Here is a 22,498-nt window from a genome sequence, read left to right as displayed (position 1 = left end):
CACAGCTTCTGCTGCTCAGTGCTGCACAGGAACAAAGGCATTGCAGGATGTCACAGGGCAGCACGGGTTTAGTGTTTGTGATTAACCTCACGCAATGCCTGATTTGTGGGGCTGCAAAACACAGATGGAAACTCAAGTCTGAGATTCCATGAAATGAGAAGAGGTAGTCAGTCCTATCAGGCAAAGTCTAAGAGAGAGCAAATAATGAGAGGAGACAGAAGAGGGTGGAACAGAAGTGTGCTTCCACCTATGGCTGTGCCAGCTTGGCCCAGGCTTGACCTGGCTCCTGCAGACGATACCCAGCCCAGCTGAGTTTGAAAACTCACATCACAACTCAATACACAGTTATTGTACCACAACAAGACACAGCTTGTATACTGCAGCTTGTCTGTACTCATCTGCAACATAATACTGGGTTAGGGTTAGGCTCTACTTGGTTATCCAAAAGTGGAGGGTTAAGAGCTTCACGGTACAGCTCTGCAAGGAGCATAAAGCAATTTTAGTGGCTGCCAGTAAAAGAGGTGGACCCACATCCCTGGCTATTCATAGCACACTGATCCAAATAACCAATCCACCAAAGATTTATTATCAATCAGCTAGACTTCTGAGCTTATCAAATGCACCCTACAACTCCCTGACTGCAGGAGCTGAAGACAGAAATGTTGTAACTGTGGCAGATGAGAGCAACACTGAGCTTTCTGAGAGAAGCAACTGAGATGACCTCTCACAAAACAGTATCTTCATTATACAGACTACAGGGGAAGGCAGGAGATTAAAAGGCTGGTTAAAGAATGCCCTAGTCCATTAGACAGTCATTTTTCATGTGTGTGTCTTGTCCTGTATGTCAAGAATCACTATGGAACTGAAATACTGGTTATTTCCATATAGACTTCTAAACTCTAAACTGGCAACAAACTTTGAACGTGTTCTAGGATTCAAAACCCTGAACAAGACTGAAACACAAACAGCATTTTCAAGAGCTCTCCCTAGCATGCCCTCCTGTTTCTTCTACAGTATCTCTCTGCTATGAAAAATGTTAACTTTAATTTAAAACAGCAACCAATACTAGTTTCAAATATCCTTTCCCCTGCTTCTTTCCTACCTTTTGCCCTACTGATAGAATAACAATCCAGTATCAGAGCCAGGGAAGAGCACTGCAGAGCCCAGAGAAGATAACCAGACTGGCTGGAGAGGGATGCATTGGAGTTGAGTGCTACAGCTCTGGAACAAGACTAAAGGAGAGGATTTCACAGGAACAAATCTGAAAAAGCCAGCAACTGGCTGTGAGGCACAGGCTACACAAATCCACTCAAATACAAGGGGCATCTCTCATGTTGCACCCAAATTTGACTCCATCTCACAAAGTTTGCGGTTCTTGGTCTTCACAGTAAACTGACATCAACACTTCATCAGAAATCCAAGGTTAGAGAAAATAATATTTACATTACAGCGATCAATCCCATTTCTTGTCATGCCTTCTGTGCTTTATTTTGTTTTGCAGTTTTTAATTTGAATTTTGTGTTGTGAATTTGGGTTATGGCCAAGACAACAAGAACTTTAATTGCTATGCATAATATAAAGTAAATAAAATAAATTGAAAATTCTTATCTCTCAGAAGCAAACACTCTTAGATGTTGTTAGATAATGCCAGCACCAACACTGTGTGCCTGATGCTTAGGCAAAAAAAATTTAAAATCAGTCTCAGACACCGACCATATTAGTTTGATACCAGACTTATGCCATATGTGACAAAGTGACTTGGACATGGATTACAGGCAAAAGCATACACAGCAGTACCTGAAACTGTCCCTTTTTTTCCCAGTCAAAACCTCACAACTATTTAGTAGTTATTCAAATATCCCCTTCCTTGATGAGCACTAATACTGCACATCTGAGTCTTTCAGCTAGCAGCCACATGGTTTGTGAAGCAGCCACTTGGCCAGGTGAGGAGAAATGATAGCCTGTTGTGCTGGTCTAGCACCAAAACACATTTCATCCACCTGAAAATTGTTCTTTTACAACCAGTACACTAGAAAATAATTTAGATACCTGATGATTTAGATTTTAATGTTCTTACTGTGGATATAGCCATCAAAATTCCTACTGCCTCTCATTCCTCACACACTTAATATGCTGATTTAATTATAAGCCTGTAATTCAGTTTACATTTTACAGAAGGCAAAAGGTAAGGAGATTCCAGTAAATGACACTTGAGATAACAGAATGAATTAGTAGAGAGCACAATGTTCATTCTTTGCATATATACCAGCCTATTATAAAGGGCTTAAAAATTCACTCAAACAGAACAGGTAGGAAGCCTTGGCAAAAGCCAAACTAAAATTAATTTTCCAGATTTTAAGGTTATAAAGGTAACCTACAAGTACAAATCAGTGAAGACCTGTCTTTGTAAACCCATGGACAGATAGCTTCAGTCTGCTGCTTGATCAGGTTTTTCTCCCCAGCTGCCCTGAACAAAGCTTTGCCCATACTCACTGACTGGGGCACCAGGCAGCAGGGGCAGGAGTGGAGCTGAAGCAAATGAGGTCAGTTCCATGCTGCACTGCCTGGGAAAGCACTGGAGGGAAACTCAGGCACTGATCACTAAGGAAAAAGTGAAATAAAACATGTAGCAAGCAGAAAGAGGTTTAGAGATGGATTGTTCTATAGCTGCCCACACCTAAATAGCAAGGACAAGATAAAAAAAATACAAGTTCTGGCTACCATTAAGATAAAAAAGGAAGACAGGAAAAAGGAATCAAACAACTCTGAATCTAAAAAGATTGGGACATGAGAATTTTTCCAAGAATAATTTAACAAAAGACCAGATGGAATGAAGCAGCAATATGTCTAATTACAAGTTTATTAAATCAGTCAAATTCTCCTCAGAGAAAACATGAAAATCAAAAGACCCCAATCAACTTGGTGACAGGAAAGGAGGAATTTCAGAAGGCAAAGTGAATTTAAATACATCCATGTTGAAAACTGGAAGAACTGGAAAAAAGATCTTTTTCAAGAGATTGAATCCTGTCAGTAATACTCAGAAAAAATTTTGACAATCTCTAAAATTATTAGCATAACAATCCTCACAGAGGGTGAGAGAAAGATTTGGGATTTTATCTCATGTAAACCCATAAGCTGCTAGGAGTAGATTTTTTCATAAAGAAGATAATACTGAATCAAAAAAACTCCACCAGGTTAACAGAATAAATGGAAATACACATGTAAGCTTTGATGCTGATGCTGTTGCTTCTCACTCAAAATCACCACGTTAAAACAGATGCTCACTCTTTCCCCATCCCTTACAAATGGTAACATGAAGCTGAGTTCCTATCAGGAAGCTAATCCCAAAGTGCATTCTCTGTCCCAATGGACTTCCCCTTTTTTCTTCTCTTTAACACTTTACCTCAACTCCATCCAATATGTGTGATGTATTTATGGTAGAAAAAAGCTGCTTCAGTAGTACATTTTTGAAAATCTATTTTTTTCTGCAGTAGCCCAGTCAACCAGGAAACCAAAGCCTTGCATATTACCATATATTATCTTGTATGACTGAAGGTCACAAGCAGTCAAACCCTCTGTGTGCACATCCCTCTAGGAAATCCCAAGCTCTAGGAACAAAAATTCTACTACAATCTCTAGAATAAACTACTTGAGGAACTGGATGGTACATTCATACGTATTTCATATACATGTATTTATTTTGTATGTACTGACATACACACATGCCTTTCTGATGCAGGAGTCAAAAATTCCCTTCTAGCACACCAGTGGCCAAACAGCAAACATGCCAGCACTTTGGAAGCGGCTTGCACAACAGGAAAAGCAATTGCACAGTAGGAAAACTCCAACAGGGAGACAACAATCCAACAACAAACAGGACATAAAGCATCACACGGAAAGTGAACTCTTGAGGAGCAAAGACAGATGCAAAAGCTGTTGGTGGTAGCATGGAGAGATGTATTGTTAGCAACTTTAGGAATACATAGAAGGCATGGAAATATTTATCAGTGCAAGGTACTGAAAAGATGTATTGAAAGAAAGTTCACAATCACTTATCAAACACAGATGTTTAAAATCACCCAGGACAAACTTTCACATGTGATCTCAAAAACATTGAAATGCCACCTATTAAGGTATACCACCAGTATTAATCCTTATGCTGGTGCAGTCCTGACACAGCAGGTTTTAGCAGAAAATTCACAGAAATATCTTCTCTCAACAATGATATGTTTGTAAAATACTTCTACTTGGAAGCAATGTCAAAATTTAAAGTCATAACATTTACTTTTACTTCCAGATGCAAAATCCATACATCTATTAAACAATGCCAGGTATACACTTCTCCCAAGCCATCACTACTATGTGGCCATTAGTCAAAACAACCCCTTCTTTAAAAAGGGTAGGCTTAAGCCTTTCAGCATAGGCTAAACATTTTTCTGACACTCTCTAAAACTACAGTTATCTTGTACGAAGAGTAATAAATAACAACAAAACAAATGTTTTCGGTATCATTTTACAGAGCTATCATTTTAATTTTTCTGCTTTGCAGCCTCATTTCTTGCATGTCAACAGTACCCTCCAACTCATATTTCAACCCTGGGCCTGTCAATATCCACAATTCCACATATTTGTTATTAAAAGGTACCTCATTCAGAAATCTGTTTTGACACTGCACTACTGATGCCACACGTACACAGTTCGTTCATACAGGAACTATTAGAATCCCACCAAACACAGAGACCCCTGCTAACTTCAGCATCACAGCCAGGAAACCACCCAAGTCGGACTGCAGCAAAGAAATTCCATTTCTGATGTGACATGGATGCAGATAAAGAAGCATATATGAGAGGAACAAATTATGCCAGAGCATTTATTGTATTCATCCATTCCTTACCTTCCCCTTTACATTGCAGAGGTTACCTCAGCCCTTGAAGCACAGTCATAAGCAGCAACAGGTTTCATATGAGAATTCTTTTTTCCCTGGGTGCTCTGGGGAAGCAAGAACATTCACTCAAGTGAGCATTCATGCCTCAGTCAGCTTGAGGACAAGGCTCTGCACCGAAGCCCTTAAGACCTTCTCACGGCTGCTGATTTCATCCACAAACTGAAAGAGCATCTCAGCAGGACACTGCCAGCCTCCTTTTCAGCTCCCACTCACTGATTGCCAGTCTCTGGCAAGTGAAATGTCAAGAAACAGGCAGGGGCGGTGTTTGGAGAAGGAGGGATAAGAGATTCTCACCATCCATCAACCTCAAAACCTATTCAGCCGACAACTTGAATGGAACAGGCATTTCATTCTCCATGGTAACAAGAGATGGAAGGAGGTTGGGAAAAAGAAGGAGAGAGTACAGACCCGGGAAAATCCAATGTTGAAGACGCAGGGAAACTTGCAAACTTTGCAATTTCTCTTTGCTGTGAAAGTTGCACGCAGAAGAGAGAAAAGCCCTTTCCCTGCCTGCACGGTCTGAGACAAGCTGTCCCCTGGCCATGATGAGGTGTCTTTTCTGCAAGCAGCGTACTGATGTAGGGGGAGGAAATCCCTTATCCTGCACCAATCCTAGAGAGAGCAAAGACAAATGCCTTCTGAACACTGGAGATTTGGGAAAAATGCAGATTATTGCCCCCCAGAAAAAAGAACTGTCTGAAAGGGAAAAGATACTGCCATTCCCTGCACAGTACTTCTTGTCTACAGATCAAAGCCACTGATGCCGATTCAGTCTGTGTGCCAGCGCTGACCACAACCGGAGTGGAGGATTAACATCACTCTTTTTGTCTGCTTTGCATCTTATGTGGAAGAAAATGTTTGTTACTTCTGTTATGCCAAACAACTTAGATGCACAGATAAAAACAAGGAATTTATTTATTCCTTTCCAAGGCACACCAAAACGAAGCATGGAAGCAGACGAACTTAAAATTCGGGCAGCACCTTTGCCAGCCTCAAGGGATCTCATGGTAAGTCAGTTCTTATTAACATTTCAGGCCTGGCCATCTTCTGAACTTTTTTTCCTGCTATTTTGCATTCATAACTTGAGCTGTCACAGCCAGAATGTGCACAACAGGGAAATTACATTTGGATTCATGCACGTTTGTGTTCCAAGCTGGCCCCATGCAGCTACTGAAAAGAGTCTCTGGCTAAAGTACTTATGCAAGATAACCCAACAAAGGACTGAAAAGCTCTGCAAATCCTGGCTGCTGCCATCTTATTTTTTCTCAGTTTTGTACACTGATTCTTTCCTGAAGAACACATTTAAATCTCTCTCCCCCCATCCAAACCCACCACCTCTCAAGTTGGACTTTGCTCTCATTTTTATATTGCATATGGGACATGCTGTTGGTATGATACTTTTTTTATAACTTATATTATTATCTATACAGAGATTTTTTTGTTAAAGGTGACCTGCAGAGTTGTTTTGAGTTCTTTCAGTAGTCCCTATGTATAAACAAATATGCCTCAGATCATAGTTTTTTTTTTAATGATGAGTTTTTCTTCATGTACTCATTTGAATTTTAGATGGCAACTTTCAACTTCTTATGTAGGGCTTTACCACTGATGACAATGCAACCCATAAGGCATGTGGACACACAAGCCTGCCCACTGAATTTCAGCCTTTATTCTCACTAATAATTTCAAAGCCACATGAATACGTTCTTGCTTTTGAAAATCACTTTCCTCCTCTGAAAAAATTGTTTTATTTTCTCCTTTGTCTTCCATGACTGACCAAAACAGAACCTCAGCAGGAACAATCCTACAGTCACTTGCCACTTGTTCCCCAAATTATCTTCCTGAGACAGTCTTCTCCTTAGGCAAAGGAGGGCACATTTACCTTTTGAAATGTACTTCAGGTCATAGCTTAGAGCTATTTTCCTTTTTTTTTCCTGAAGACTTTAGCAAGAAAATAGAAATGAGACTGCTCCATTCTCACTTTCACAGCTAAAGCCAACTAATGTGGGAATGGCACACACCTTGGCTGGAAGATGTCAGCCTCCTACAACTCTATATCAGCAAATAAATGCTGTTAAATGCACTTGCATGATCAGATGAATTCAGTTCTTTTCAGCTAGTTTTGAAGATACTTCAGAATTCCAAGGAGATATTTCCAGCCCATTTAAAATATATTCTATCGACATCTATTAAGATGAGGGTATTTAACACAGAAAGTTTTTTGTGTTCTTTTCACAGAACAATCTCAGAGTACTTTGTTATTTTGCTTTGTTACGGGAGAACAAAAAGGAAAGAATGTATTTTTGCCAACTGCCATAAAAGCAGAATCATCTTCCCTGAACTTGCTGCTCACTGCATTTCACCTTGATCCTCTTGAAGGTTTGAAAGCATTGTTGTTTATCTGGAGCTCAGGGAAAGGGATTTTCTTTCTCTCTGAAGTTGATTCTAATGTAGTTCAAAGAGTTGTCATCTATTAACATTATCCACTTGTCTTCCTATGATTCAAAAACTATACCCTTAGAAATGAAGAGCTTTCCCAAATCTGTTCTAGCAGCATGCTTTAGGCAAGAAAGAAGACACTGACAATGTTACCAATATTCAGAGAGGTGACAAAAACCAGACCAAGAGCATAGAGTCGTACCAACCACAGTGCCCACTGTGCGCTCCTTTTCAGCCACCAGACGGGAAATGTTGATGTGCCTCACCAAGGGCATACACAGAGATACACATTTTGGAAACAAATCTACTATGAATTGGCTAAAACTAGTATCTCAAAAGGCACCCTACCAAGAGGTACTGAAGTGAAGGGTGAAGCATGCCCACACAGAATCAAGGCCTTATCCAGCTTCCAAACCAGAAGAATAAACAGTACAGTACAGCCAAGATTCAAAGGACTGCCCACCATGTGTGCCTGCCAGGCCATAATAAAAGCTGAAATGCATCAATAGCTTCAGGCTGGCTGAGAACAAAACTGACTTGAGTTCTGATCAAGTTTGGTGGTCTCCACACAGCTCTTGCATTACAGAAGCTACCATCTCTACTGACAGCAATTTTACAGAGAAGTGAACCAGTGGTGAACCTCACTGGGGCAGCACTGGCAGCAGCACACCACAGCATCCTGAACTGCACCTGCCCGGGTAACAAATGGTTTCTGGGAATAAAAAAGGCAAAAAAACATGACTGGAAAGCATACAAAAATCATCAAGACCTCAAAAAATTCTGAGAACAGCACTTGGGAAAGCCAAAGCATCTTGGTTTAAATTGAAAACCATGGCTGAAATACCGCCGAGCTGAAATACCTCAGAGATATCAATAGTGATATCTCTGAAATCACTATTCTCAATGGAAGTGATTTCAAGGTAGGAATAAGTACAGACAGAGTACACAGACCTAATGATACAGTGTGTGTGCCATCAGTAAAAGAACATACTGTGCCACTGAATTACTGAATTACCAGGCCTTTCCCACTGCAGACACACCACCCCAAAACAGGAGAGGTGGACTTCATGCATGCAATTTTATCAAAACATATTTCTCTAATAAGCAAAATTACATTAACCCAACAGTTTCCTATTTTCAAGTGTGCCACAAAATTAATCGAAGATAAGACTTTAAGAAAAAGCTCTTTAAAAGAATCAGCATTATTCACTACAGAGGTGGAGACTGACATTTTAACCTACTTGAGGTTATTTTTTTTAATTAGTCAGTGTTTTAAAAACTTTTCATAAAATAGGAACCCACCACTACTTTATAAACAAAAAGAATAAATGCAAAATCCTTCACATCACAGGAGTTTCATGTTTCATAAGAGACAAAGTGCAAATGAAGTCTAGAGACTGCTAGATTGCTGACAATTTGTTTAGCAAATGCCATCTAAACCAGCACGCAAAGTCACCTCAATCTGTTACCCAAGAACTTGCAACAGCAGTAAATGTTAATGACACATGGCAAGGTAAAAGCTATCAGCCAGGGAAGGAACAGCTTTTAGGAGAGCATTAGAGGCTTGTATGTTTTGAATTCTAAAATTTTGTATCTGCAGGAAAGGTTTTCAGTATTTCACATGCAAACACTTTCATGCAAATAAATACATTTTCCTCCAAACTAAAAGAGTTTACAAGGGCACAATTAGCAGTTTTCACTGAGTATAAATCAGACAGCTGCCTGTAATTGGAACCAGGAGCAAAAGATGTGTAAGAGATGTTTTCTTCCTTGCAGATGTTTGCCCAAGATCTAAGGAAAAGTTCTACTTCAAGAAATTAATATAATACTATATAAATCTACATGGTCTGTGGCTTTATAATGTATATTTACATGTGAATAGTTAGTTTTGGTTTAAGTTTTTGGGGTTTTTTTTCATTGCAAATTTCCTTTTGGATTTCATCTATTTCATAAAAGATTAAAACAGCTACAAAGATGCAGCAAGGCAAATTAAGCTCACTGTGATACCTCTGCAAATAAAGCTACCTTTTAACAAGCAGCAGAGGGGTCAACACCAATGAATCAGTACTAACTGCTATCACTAGCAGTGCAAGAAAGAAAAACACTACCCCTTCATTCCAATGGGGATCAGAATAATTTAAACCTGCAAGTTTGAAGAAACTAAATATGAAGAAACCAAATAAGTTTCACATGACAGAGGCATGTCTAAATGTCTACTTCTGTCTACATATCATAATGCTACTGAAATACAAGTGATGTCCAATATATGCTTGGGACACAGGACACTGCTTAAGACAAAGCACTAAGCAATGCCTTAAAACTTCATCAGCGAAAATAATACAAAAACAATGGGCTGGGGATTTTTTTGGATGGGGAGCAGTGGGGGCATAGAGATAACGCCCACTAACTAATCTTTTTTTTCCACTAAGTCAGCATTTCAACAGCTCAAGTATCTATAAATGAACCAGTCTATTGAGAAAAAAATTAAATTTGTATCATTCTGCAAATAAGAGGACATTTTTAAGAACAGATGATACTATTTTCTTCAGCCTTTCTGCAACAATGAACTGCTCCCATGATTTCTAAACCACTTCCCTGTTCTACACAGTGACCCCAGTTGTAAAAAACAGGGAAATTTCCCCTTCCTTCAGGTCAATGGAAAACCAGAATCACTTTTCAACAAGCTGATCAGAACACTGCAGATAAATATAAAGAAGAACCATAAATGGCATATTTTCAGGCACACCACTCCCAAGACACCAAAATGACAGAAGCAGCAGCTGAGGTACTAATGCAGATGTGACCTAAGAGGCCTCAGGCACAGATAACCAACCAACCTCTGCAACTTAAAAAGGAACACAAACTCCCAGCTGCTGGCTTCTCTTCCCCAGTGAAATAAGATGTAACACATATTCAGTTTACAGTATGATGCCACATTTTGGCTGGAAGGCATAAGAGATATGAATTTAACAACGTGTTAAATTGGAGTGTAGCACCTGTGTCTTGCTACCAGCCTGCTTGATTTCCCCAGGGCTGGAGGATGTGCCTGCCACCTGGAGATGGGCAGCACAGCCTGACTTCTTCTTTCTAAGCTCCTTCTAGAACTACCTGGGCACAAGCTCCCCAGCCTGACCACAGGTCCTAGGCATGGCACAGGGTGGGCAGGAGACGCATGCTTTGAATCACAGAATCATTTGGTTGGAAAAGACCTTTAAGATGCAGTCCAACTCAAACTAGCACTGCCAGGTACACCTAAACCAAACCATGAGGCAGACCTGGCAGTCCCTAAGTGCCACATCTACACATAGTTTAAATACCTCCAGGTATGGTGATTCAACCAGAATGCTAACCATTGATTCACAGAAAAAAGTTACCCCGAATGAAAATATTTGACATGATTTACAAGCCTCTCTCACATTCTCTCCTGTCTGTAATGAAAATATTTGACATGATTTACAAGCCTCTCTCACATTCTCTCCTCTCATGTCTGCCTGATGTAAGAACAGCAGGCATATATTGTATGTCAGGCAACTGCTTCAAGTGACCGCACCACGGGAAGAGGCATCGACACCAACGACAAAAGAGAATGTTAGGGAAGCTTGTGTCTCCTACAAAATGCTTTGAAAAAACCCCTCTCTGTTGCAGCATGGACTCTAAACAAATATGCCTACATTCTCTCAAGGTATCTTACTTTCAAATGCAAATAATATGATGCGTAATGAAAGGGAATAAAGCCTTGTTCCCAGAATATAAAATGAAACAAGTAACTGAATTTACCAAAGGACAAAAGAAGGTTGAAGCTCTCACTAATGGCTTTGTATCTGATTTTTAATACTAAAAGCTTCCTGCGCTTCATTTATGAATTTGGAAGGGAAAAATTTTGAAACAAAAGTATGTAACACATTTTCCCACAGGCATATTGACTTCTACCTTTCCTGTGAAAATAATCCACACATTTCAGTTTTCTGCATTTCAAGATTTGATCATCTTTTGGAGCAGCAAGAAAGGAGAAAAACACTCATATTACCTAGATTAACCTTGTGCTCACTACTTCCCCACACAAATAAATGCCAAAATAGCAAGCCAAATCTTTCCTCTCTGACCTCCAAGTAAGTACTACTGCTTGAAAAAATATATCCTGTTACTGCTTGAAAAAAATCTACTGTATTCCCACCCCCTCAAACCATTCCTCTGTAAAACAGTTCATCTTAAAAATACAGTGCTGTCACCTTCCTTTTTCAGGTTTTTGCCATTGCTGTCACTATGGAAACAATCAGATCATCAGATATGTCAGTAAGCACGATTTATAAAATACAAAAGTACCAAAGGTAGATATTCTACATAAAACCCAATCAAGACAAAATTAGCGTGCTAGCAAGGTAACATTGGCTTTAAAGAACTTTCAATTTCATATGATTTCCTAGAGCAATGCTGCAATGAGCTACAGCCAAGGAGAGAGCTGCCAGCACAGCATCATGCATGAAGTCACACAGCCAAAGGCTGCAACAAACCCCAGGACAAAGGGCTGTAATCAGCCCTTTGCCATCCATTCAAAATGCAAAAATCCTACAGTAAAGGGAATTCAGTATATCCCCAAAACATTACACCAACATAAGAAATGTGGCAAGACATACAGATATTTGTTTCTCTGAGACTTAGAAATAAATTAAGGAAGTTAAGGAAGACCCTTTCAGTTTGTTTTGCCTGTATCTCAATATCAATTCAGTCATATTCCCCTCTGTTCATCGCCTTTGTTCACATCTGCATCAGAAGCAAAGCTGAAGCAAATTACTCACAGCTTCCCAACCAAAGATTTAAAGCAGTTCTTAGAGAAACATCAGTTATAGAGCTTGGCTGGGCAGCTATTCTGTTGAGTTGTAGTTTCAGCAGTGCAAAAGCAGAGTGCTTATTATTGCTGTAAGATGGGGTTCATCCAAACCTGTATGTGCAGAAGATGCATTTTTTCCCTGCTCCCAAAGCTCAGGATATACTTCACTTTGACATGTTGACTCAATTATAGCACTTGGGAGCCTCAAGAGAACAAACACAGCTTTTTGAGACACCTCCCTCTCTACACTCACATTCTCCCTGTGCTTATTTAGAAGCTCACTGCCTTTTGTCATCACACTATTCTCTCATATGTTACACTGATGCACCTACCCGCTTCACATTGCTGCTTTTCCTCACCTCTACTGTCTTGGAAAGTAAGCAACTACCATACTTCAAATTCAGCTACTGAAGTTACAACACAGAAAACAAAAGCAAGAGGGACCTCTTTTTCTGACAAGATAAAATATTTCAGCTCAAGAAAAAAGAGCAAGAAAACAGGTCAAACACAAGAGTCACAGAGCACCAGGAGCAGACATGAAGCTGTAAACTGCTTTTAAAACATTGTGGAGCCAAAAAAATAAATGTGAACTTTTCTTAATAATGACATGGCAAACAGTAAGCTCCAGGTGCCATTTCAGGTTGGGAAGACAATCTGCCAACTAATCAGTGCTGCACAGCTGACTCTGAGACTGCTTGCTGCCTTTAAGACTTCCGCACGTTTTTTGCCTTTGATGCTGCATCACATACAGCAAAGTCCCTTATATTCAGAGCCCCCCAAGTGGCTCAATAAAAGAAACAGTCTACAGTATTCTTGTCTTAAAAGCTCTGGTTTTGACTGGCTAGCTTGATAAAAGATGGAAGTTTATCAGATTATTCACTTTTTAACACAGGACGAGCCACTTAGGACAGCAGTTGAGGTACTCTGAGACGGAGATAGTCCCTTCCTCACTTGAAACATATGCTTTTGATTCCTAATTTCCAAAACATAACATTACATGCTTTATCTAAGATTTCCTCTATTAGACTGCAGAAGTCAGATGGAATGAATTCAGACAGCAGCTGCAAGGAGAGACTGAAGGAATTGGAATTCTGAACTATTAAGAGGGCAAGGAAGAAGTTATAAATACATAACTGAGTGAAAAGATAGAGGACAAAGTAAGATAAATTTAGTAAGTCTTTTGTGGGAGATCCCCTTCCACAAAAAGCTTCTAGAAACAGAGTGAATTTTGATGCAGTTTCCCTGCAGTTAATTACATTAGTTCACAAAATCAGGAAACTGTAAGGTAGTACAGAGGAAAATTCAGAGCTGGAGTTTATGTTGTTCAAATATTGGACAATGGTGCAAGTTTATATCTATCTGGCTCTTTTTTTCCTCTTTTCCCTCAATCGTGCATGCCTGAGGGGTTCCAAACACCCTGTGCTGAAGCATTCAATACTTCAAAAAGGTTAGAATTGTATTTATCTGGTACTGTGGTACCTCTCATTTGTATATGTAGCTCTTTGCCCCCGCTTGTTTTGCACCCTTTCCTAGGCTTTAAAGTGACTAGAAAACACTGTATGTTGAAGCCTGGGTAACAAGCAGTATCTACACAATATTTTCAGTATTATCAGCTACTGTACATTCCTAAACACAATTTCTAGTACATTTCTAAGAGCATAAATAGGTTACTCCAATCAGTCTCATATTAATTACAACATGTCCTCTAGCACAGACTGCTCTTAGGACTCTGAACAACCACCAAGGCAATGCCACACCATCAACATGAAAAAATCCAAGTGATTAGCATAAAGAACTTTTGCATGTACTGCAGGACTTCCACAGAATTGAACATGTCACTGAAATCAGCAGTGGAGCTCATTACAAAATTCCTTGTCATATACAGGAGCTTCTACTCTTCAGGTATTTAGAAAGAAAGCTAAAGACACAGCAAATTCAGGTAAACTTTTTCTGAATAAGAAGCCTACACCACGATTTAAGGTACTTGTTGGTACTTGAGTTTACTACATGCTGACTTCCTAGCTGTAAAATGCCTGATTTTACCTTTTGTCAGTGCATTCATGGAAAGAAGTCTTCAGTCAACACATGAAACTCTTGCCCTATACATGCCTTCAGAATAACTCTATTTCTGTTTCTCTTTTTCCCTGTGATGGTGGATGTAACAAAACCCCCCTGTTTCTACCAGAGAGTAAAACAAGTACTTTGTAATAATAGAGAGGAGTACCCTGAAAGGGTCCTTAACCTCACTATGAATACCATGCTCTGTAAACTTGATTTGGCAAACCTGTAGAAACAGAGGAGTTTTACTATCTGTGATTCCATTGAAAAAGACAGAATTATTGCTTATAAAAGGATAGACAACAGAAGCAAATATAGAGCTGCAGAGGAGAAAGCAATCCTGCTTAATGGAAAAATACATCTGAAGTCTGAAATATATACACATTTAATCTTCTTGGGCTGTTCTTGCTTAGTATACCCAGAAAATAAAACTGTATCTATTACTTCTTCCCTTCTTTGCTTACTGATTAGTGAACTGAATATCATCTTCTTACTCTGGGTTCTAGGAGCTTTCTTCTAATAGATTAATGACAATAGAAAAGCCACAACATTGAATAACAAGCACCTGCTATTTTCTTGGACTCGCATGCATTTTCTAACAGCACCCTGAACCAGAAAATACTCTTCATACACATGCCCAAGGTTCACATGCATTATAATCGAGTTCCAAGAGTTCAGCCATCCCCTCCTGAGCTTGCTTCCAATATTCTGATACTCTGTAACAGAGCATGAAGAAGGCAAATAAGTTTCAGAAGACCTGTTTATTTTGGAAACTGACAGTGATTCCCAGTCACCTAACAGCTGTCTTCAAAGAAAACAAACAAAATTCAAAGGCTCCTATTGATTCTGGAAGAATTAGTGTGGTTCACTAGCCAGCACTTAATACTGCTGACATCCAAACATAGCTCTATAGGAGTCCAGCAGGAATCACACACTATAAGAACAACTGTCAAAATCAACATGCAAAAACCACATCCCCATTTTATGTGGTACACTCCACTTATTCCTAATATCCTTCCATATTACCATAAGATAACCTGCTTGGTAGAAATGTCAAGTGGCAAAAAAGACAGGATAAAATGTAACTTTACACCCAGTAAATAAATTAATTCTATGAATGATTTACATTGATGACATTTGTGCCCTTTTTCTTTGGCATAAATAAAGTAGCTACCCTGCTGAGAAAACAGAACGTCTAAATCCAAATGAAGTTTGCCATCCATTCAGAGAAAGAATAAGATGACAATCATGTGCCACAGATTTATCACATATTTAATGCAGTTCTGGAAATAGGAGGATGTCAGCAATAAGAACAGTGGAAGAAGCTAGACAAAACAAAAGGAAACACCTGAAAGCATGACTATTGGCAAGGAGTTATTCCCAAGGAAAAGCTGAGGAAGTAAGGACAGCATTTCTCAGCATTTTTTCAGACCCAACACACATTCAAAGCTACTACTTTGAATATGGACTCTCCCTCCTGCTCTTGCTGGTTCATGGGAAATTTCATCTCTGCCAAACAAATCAAGGGAAACTGAACTGCAGATTCCATTAACTTGAACTCTGAGACAGCAGCTCGGCTACTGTGAGTCACTGACAGCTGGGAACAATCCTGCCAGCCTGGGAGAGACACCAAATTCAGTGCAATATCCATCCTCATGCACTCAAATCCACAATAGCCAGCACATCTGAAAGGAATCACAAGGATACTACTGCTTGCTGGAGAGGGAGATGTGTGGTTGAAAAAGATTCCTCAGCAGGAAGGGTCTGCTTCAGGCAGCAGTAAACCTATGTACATACAACCACTTCCAAATCATCTGTTCTCTTGGTACGGAAAAGGAAGCGAAAATGCAGTGTGTTAATTAAGGATTCCAAAGATCCCTCTACAGATTCTACATGTATCAAAAAAGATATTCAAGCCTTCCTGCATCACGAATCAAAGCACAAAGAAACAGATACCACTGAACAGGAGGGATGAGCAATCAGCTTCTTTCGTACCTGAAACTACATTGCTAAATCCAGAGATATTTGTATCTCTGGTCTCATCAAGCTGTCTGATTAAAAAATCTGGCTTGTGCATTATATATTGCTTTTGTAGCAGCACGAAGTCCCTGCACATCTACAGTTCAGCCAGTTACATGGATATGGCAGAGGGCAAAGAGTAACTCATTTAGAAGGGTGAGAGAAATGACAAGAGGAAAGAAGCAACTCGATGCAGATTCCTTAGACTACATATTTTATAAAAGCATCAAACTGGGAAATAAAATTAAGGGAGTTTGCTTGGGATGGGGGAAGGTTTGCCTCTTTTTAAGAAATCCATGTTTTCTAGAGGACAAGCACAAAAACACATGGCTCATCAGTAACTGCCCTTACAGTTTTCTTCAACATACAAGATTTACCTGATGTTAGGGCCTTGTTGGCAACAGCAAGCTTTAGAAGAAAAAAACCCAAAATGCTATTTCAAACTCAGCTCAGTTGTATCACTAAGTCTCACATGATTTAGCCACTAACGGCAGAAAGACCAAAAATGCTTAGCCTCAAGAGTACCATGGTAATTGCTAAACTCAACCTTATTAGAAACGATTATTCTCTACAAGTCCCCAGGTACAGAGAATTATTCTTTATGATTATTTAATAAAATTACAGTTTCATAACTGTAACTTCTTCCTGGACAGATCCTTACATCTACCTGCCACCTCTTAAATTAAACTTATTTCTTGCTTGCTTGATAATCTTTCTTGATATTGTATTTGTCATGACTGCATCTCACCACTTCCCGACAGAGGAAACATTGCAAACCAAATGGAATTTTAAATTCAATGCATAGTGTCATGTCAAATGCCAGCCAGGGACACATTTCTGCCACACAGAAGTGTCTTCTGGAGTTCTATGCAGTAAGCTACTGATTTTAGTGTCCTTCAGTTAGGAGACTGTAAGAGTCCTTGGTCAGATAGGTTCTTCTCATTGAAATCACAGAGCAAGATAACCACAGAACAAGACAAATTTATCTTGCTTTACCAGACAAATTTATCTATACAGAAATGAGGAGGAGGATCTTGCCTTGCCTTTCATGATTTCAAAGATACATCCTGAAATTGGGTTGATGGTTAATGCAGTCTCATGGAAAACAGAGGAATATAGACATTACAATATCACATATTTACTTTCATCTACCCTTCTTCAGAATACTAATAACTTCCTATTAAAAAAAAGTTTTGTTTATTTCCTATAAACTAAATCTGACACTCCCCTTAGTCACTGCACTTCACGTGCCTGGCACACACAGTATTTTACTGACTGAAGGGGAAGATTTTGTTCCTTTCATCTACCCCTTTTCAGAATACTAATAACTTCCTATTAAAAAAAAGAGTTTTGTTTATTTCCTATAAACTAAATTTGACACTCCCCTCAGTCACTGCACTTTACGTGCCTGGCACACACAGTATTTCACTGACTGAAGGGGAAGATTTTAAAAAACTCCTGGTAAGTACTCACAGCAGAGCAATGCCATTAAATTTATTCCCCATCTTATGAACAGTCTTGTAGCTTTGATAAAAGTCTGTTCAGTTAATGCTCAGGTATCTCGGCTTTTTGATGCAGTAAACATAGAATCTTATGAGAAATTCACACAACCACGTAGGAAACAGGTAGTCATGCATGCTCCTCAGCCATCCCTTCCCTGCAGATTACAGGCTGAGTATTGTATTTGTATCATTCATTTTCAGGGTCTCAGAGATTTCTCTAGCTCTAAATTCAGATCTGTTCAAGAGATGAAACATGCCTACCTTTCAGCTTCTCTGGCTTCCAGTGCTGCAGAATGCCACACAATTTACACTAAACCAGTCTCACAGTGTGTTTTGATGGCTGACGCTTGCAATTTTATGAGCTGGTGGATTAGACTTTTTCCATTGCAAACCTAGATACAGTTTAAGGTGACAGGTTTGGCAAGTCTGGATTTATCAGTTCCTCTGAACATAAACCTGCATCAAAGAGGATGGAAGTTAAGCACTCACCTTTTCAGCAGTGCCTTTGTTCAGAAGCCAACACACAGAGCAAAGTCAACAATGCCTGGCTTACAAGCACACCCTCCAGCTGGGGAAAAAAACCAGAATGGGTCTAGATTAGAGATACACAGGAAAGAAAGATCAAAGAGTACTTTATTTTATACACATATGAAGAGCATTGCACACAGGCTGTTCAACCAACTGCTTTGTTCTAAACAGAAAATATTCAACAACACAATGCACACACTATTGTGGCTCCCTAAAAATATGTCAAGCAAAAGCAAAGGCAGTATTTCTCAATCATGGAAACCAACCCCCAATACATAAAATGAAAAGCAGGAAGAGAAAAAATATGCCAAGAACCCCTTGGTTTGTTTTAAGAGTTAACAGTCCACCAGGCAAGAGAGGTCCAACGTCCTTGACTGTAACTGCCAGAGAACTTGGCCTTAAATTTCACATAACTACATTTCTTCATAATGAGAAAGTTAAAACATGCCCCCATAGGAAGTCCTCAATACCAGAGCTCAGACAGCAACTGAAATTATTGTGCAGACTGCATAATAGCAGAGTCACAGAATATTCTGAGCTGGAAGAGATCCACAAGGATGGTTGAGTCCAGCTCTTAACTGAATGGTCACACAGGATCAAACCCACAGCCTTGGTGCCATTAGCACCATGCTCTGACCACCTGAGCTGATCCTGGGGATATCTACAGACCATGTGTAGAAATGAAACTGAGCAATATAAATTGCTGTCTCATAGTTGTGCTTGAAAACAAAGGGACATCCCCAGACTGGTACGCTTTCCAAATTCTTTAAATAATCTCCTCAAATTAATTCCAGCTTACAGGAATCATGCAGCAAATGCTAAGCACAGGCAAGTCCTTCCTCCCCCAAGTCAGGGTCTGGGGCAGCAGCTCCGTGTGATGACTCCTACTGTCCACCACACACAGCTCTGGTGTGGTGGAAGTACTCCTACTTCCACCACACCAGAGCCCAGCAGGCGCCTGGCACCTACCCAGAGAAGTTACTGAGGGGAGCAGTGAACCTGAACACATTTTACTATTTACCTATGGCACCAGGCAAACAGAGCAGCTTAGGGCTGCTCCCTATCCTTTCAGATGCAGCCAAACTGACTTTCTGAATGGAATTTTTAAATGCACTTTATTTCATTAATGAAAAATTCTCTGCTGCCTTCCTCTACATTAAAAAGGTGTAAGTCCTGTTCATACCATCCCATCGTGTGCAGGTGGCCACACATAACACAAACAGCAATTCACAATCCAGGTGCTCCCTTAACATTCTCCACTAGATGCAAACAGGAACAAACCAGTGCAACTAGACCTCTATATCTGGTACTAGTTTGCTCCCATTTATCTGCAGCTACAGCCTTTAAGCAGAATGTAGCAAGACACCATTCTCAAAAAATCATTCCTGAAGCTTACTCGCCTCTCTTCTCCCCTTATACCCTTTTCATACCATTTGCCCAAGTGCTCCTTTTTAAAACACTTTTTTCCTGAAGAAAGGCAGTATCTAAGACTGGTATGCAATCATGTAGATTTGAATCAGCAGGAAGTATTATGGAGGCAATATTAAAGAGTTAAGAGAGTCTGCCAACTTGTCCTAATACCTCAAAAGCAAGCATAAATTAAATGGGTAAAAGATTTCCAAATTGTTTAATCTATTTTCATTAGAAAACTGGGTCTTTGATGTTAGATTATTTCCTGACTATTTCTATCAGTCTTCTGTATTATATATTTGTTTTTATATATTTGTTCTTCCAGTCTTTCCTTTGGGCAGACTATTCCATACTTCAATATATTTTATAACCTCATTCCCTCGTTTCTAGTTATGCTCCTTCTCACTTTACTCATTTAATTAGTTTATATCTTTCAAGTATGCACCTTTCAAATATTTGTAGACTCTTATCACATCTCTCAGCTACACTTCTGGTAATCATATAGCCCAGGAAGGCATGTGTGCCTGTAGGTCCCCTGGTCTGTACTCCTTTGCCATTAGTCCCTCCAATCTCTTCAGTTCATTTACATCTATCTAAAAACAAGAAGTTTGGGCCTGGAACAACTTGCAAGTTAACTCTAACAGTTGTTCAAGAAGGAACTTCTCTTTAATTTTTGTAACTCAAAAATGTATTAATTTACCACTTGCTACCATGACACATCTGTAAACTGATTTATCTGCTGTGCAGCTATTCACTCCAAATATATCTGGTGCTTGAAAAACTAGTGCTTTTCCAGTTTCACTCCTTCCCTGGAGCACACACAAACACATTTCTTGTTAAACCTTTTTGACTGAATTCTCCCCAGTACCTCCCCACAAGTGGGAAGTACTTTATTTTTATGTTCTCCAATTAGTTCTACCATCTCTTGTTCCTCTGTTAGTGTCTTTATAGTTAATTCACTTCTAACATTTGGCATCTTACAAGTTTAGAAAGACCCCAGCCTCTAATAAATGTGTAAAACCATATATTTTTCAGTAAGATACAACAATACAATGACTCCACATGGCTAAATGGAGTATTTTTCAGCACTACCATGTTTACATTTCTGTGACTTCCTGTTGAGAATTTCCTACTTTCAGCCTAAATTATCGAATGCAAAAGACCAAAACACACAATCTGATGTCTCTTAAGCCAGTTACGATACACAGTCATGCCAGGGGTGCTGTTAGAAGGCAGCAGCTGTCTCCCTTCCCTTCCCCACACATTAACCAGCAGCACGTTGCCTTTCTCGTGCCACCACAGCCCTGTGGTGAGCCAGGTTACTTTTCTGTTTGAGATTCAGTGCATTGTGCATCTGCACAAATTACGCAGGGACAGGAGAGTGGGACTGTGTGAGAACTTCCACCACAGAAAATGTCCTTTGGGTCCTGTACTGAATTCCCACTTTTAAGCATCACTTTTGCATCAGAAAGTAAGCCTGACATCCTGGAAGTGGGAAGTCTGCAAAAACCCAAAGACTTCTCAGAAACAAACAGAAGGAGAATCCTTAAGACCATGTGAACAAACACTGAAGTTTTCTGCATACTTGAGGGGACAAGATGAATTGAACACAAGGTAGATCTGTTAAGGAGCTGAATTCTTTCAAGGATTAGAAAAAACTTGATGGAGTGAAGGAATACAAAAACACATTGTTTATTGGAACTTTCTCAGAAGATTTGGTCGAGTCCTTCACAAAGGGCTACTCAAATCACTGTGAAGGCAAGAAGAACAAAGTACTGTCACAAGCAGGAAACTGGCAAAAAGAAATGAAACAAGAATCACTGATCAGTTTTGAGCATGGAAGAAGGGTAATTGCGGAGTTCTCAAGAACCTGGATCTATTTTTTTCAGGTTGTTATTAAATAATTGCAAAAGAAAGCAAAAACAAATAAAATTTCATCTGGACCCAACTTTGAGTGAGGTGAGTTGAATACACAGAATAATGTACATTATATAAGGAAATTCTAACAGAGAGAACTCTTGGGCAGTCTGAGATGATAGCAACAAAGAAAAAGAAACAAACACCAGAAAGAGAGGTCTTTAATTATGAGCTATAAATTTCCTGTCATTACTCTGTAAGAATTTATGTTGTCTGTCAATGAAAACAGTCATGTGATCAGCACTGTAAAAAAAGTAAACAAGATATTTAGAAAAAAACACCCTTTATATATATTAGCATTCTCTGGCATACACTTTCTAAACCTACACCTTCACCTTGAATGCATTTAAGTCCAGCTTGACTGAAGCAATATTTAGCAGAAAGAAAAATCCTCAAGAAAATTCAATGAAAATTATCAGGGCAAAGAATATGCCTAAAATTAAAGGGAAATTACACAGAAACCATTTCAGTATCCTTGAAATCACAGACAACAGGCTTGGAATCAGTGACACCTAAAGCATTTTCACATTTGCCTGTTATCTCTGCTAGTATCCTCCAGGATAGAGTATGCCTGGTTTCTAGGCAATCCAGTCTACTGCTTAACTGCTGGCACTGTTGGAAAGCTTTTCCTGAATTCTAATTATACAATTTACACTCTTTACTTCTGGGCTGAGAGAATAGGAGAGAATTTTTTTCTTTTTCTCTTTGCAGCACACTTTAAAATTTTTACATTATTATAACTCCTCTAGCCTGAATAATTCTGATTGTTCCATTCTCTGCTGGTAGGTCATGTTTTCTTTGCCATTAGTTTCTCCTGAGCTACTTTCAGTTGGCCCTCATCTTTCATCTTTCCTC

The 22,498-nt window shown here is 39.4% G+C and overlaps 1 protein-coding gene across 5 annotated transcripts in view; it reads right to left on the bottom strand.

The window, feature by feature from the left end:
- NDST2 (N-deacetylase and N-sulfotransferase 2) overlaps nt 1–22,498 on the bottom strand; it is a 126,697-nt gene that overhangs the window by 84,468 nt on the left and 19,731 nt on the right. For 3 of the 5 annotated variants that reach the window (XM_039727267.1, XM_039727264.1, XM_039727266.1), the window contains exon 2: nt 18,278–18,356. The exons of the other annotated variants lie outside the window; for them this stretch is intronic. The gene's annotated coding sequence lies outside the window, so the exon portion shown is untranslated. The remainder of the gene's footprint in view (nt 1–18,277; nt 18,357–22,498) is intronic. 5 annotated transcript variants of the gene reach the window in all.

This window comes from Passer montanus, unplaced genomic scaffold (genome assembly GCF_014805655.1).
Source record: "Passer montanus isolate IOZ18808 unplaced genomic scaffold, ASM1480565v1 scaffold61, whole genome shotgun sequence".
NCBI classification, from domain to species: Eukaryota; Metazoa; Chordata; class Aves; order Passeriformes; family Passeridae; genus Passer; species Passer montanus.
This window is presented reverse-complemented; position numbering and strand designations above follow the sequence as displayed.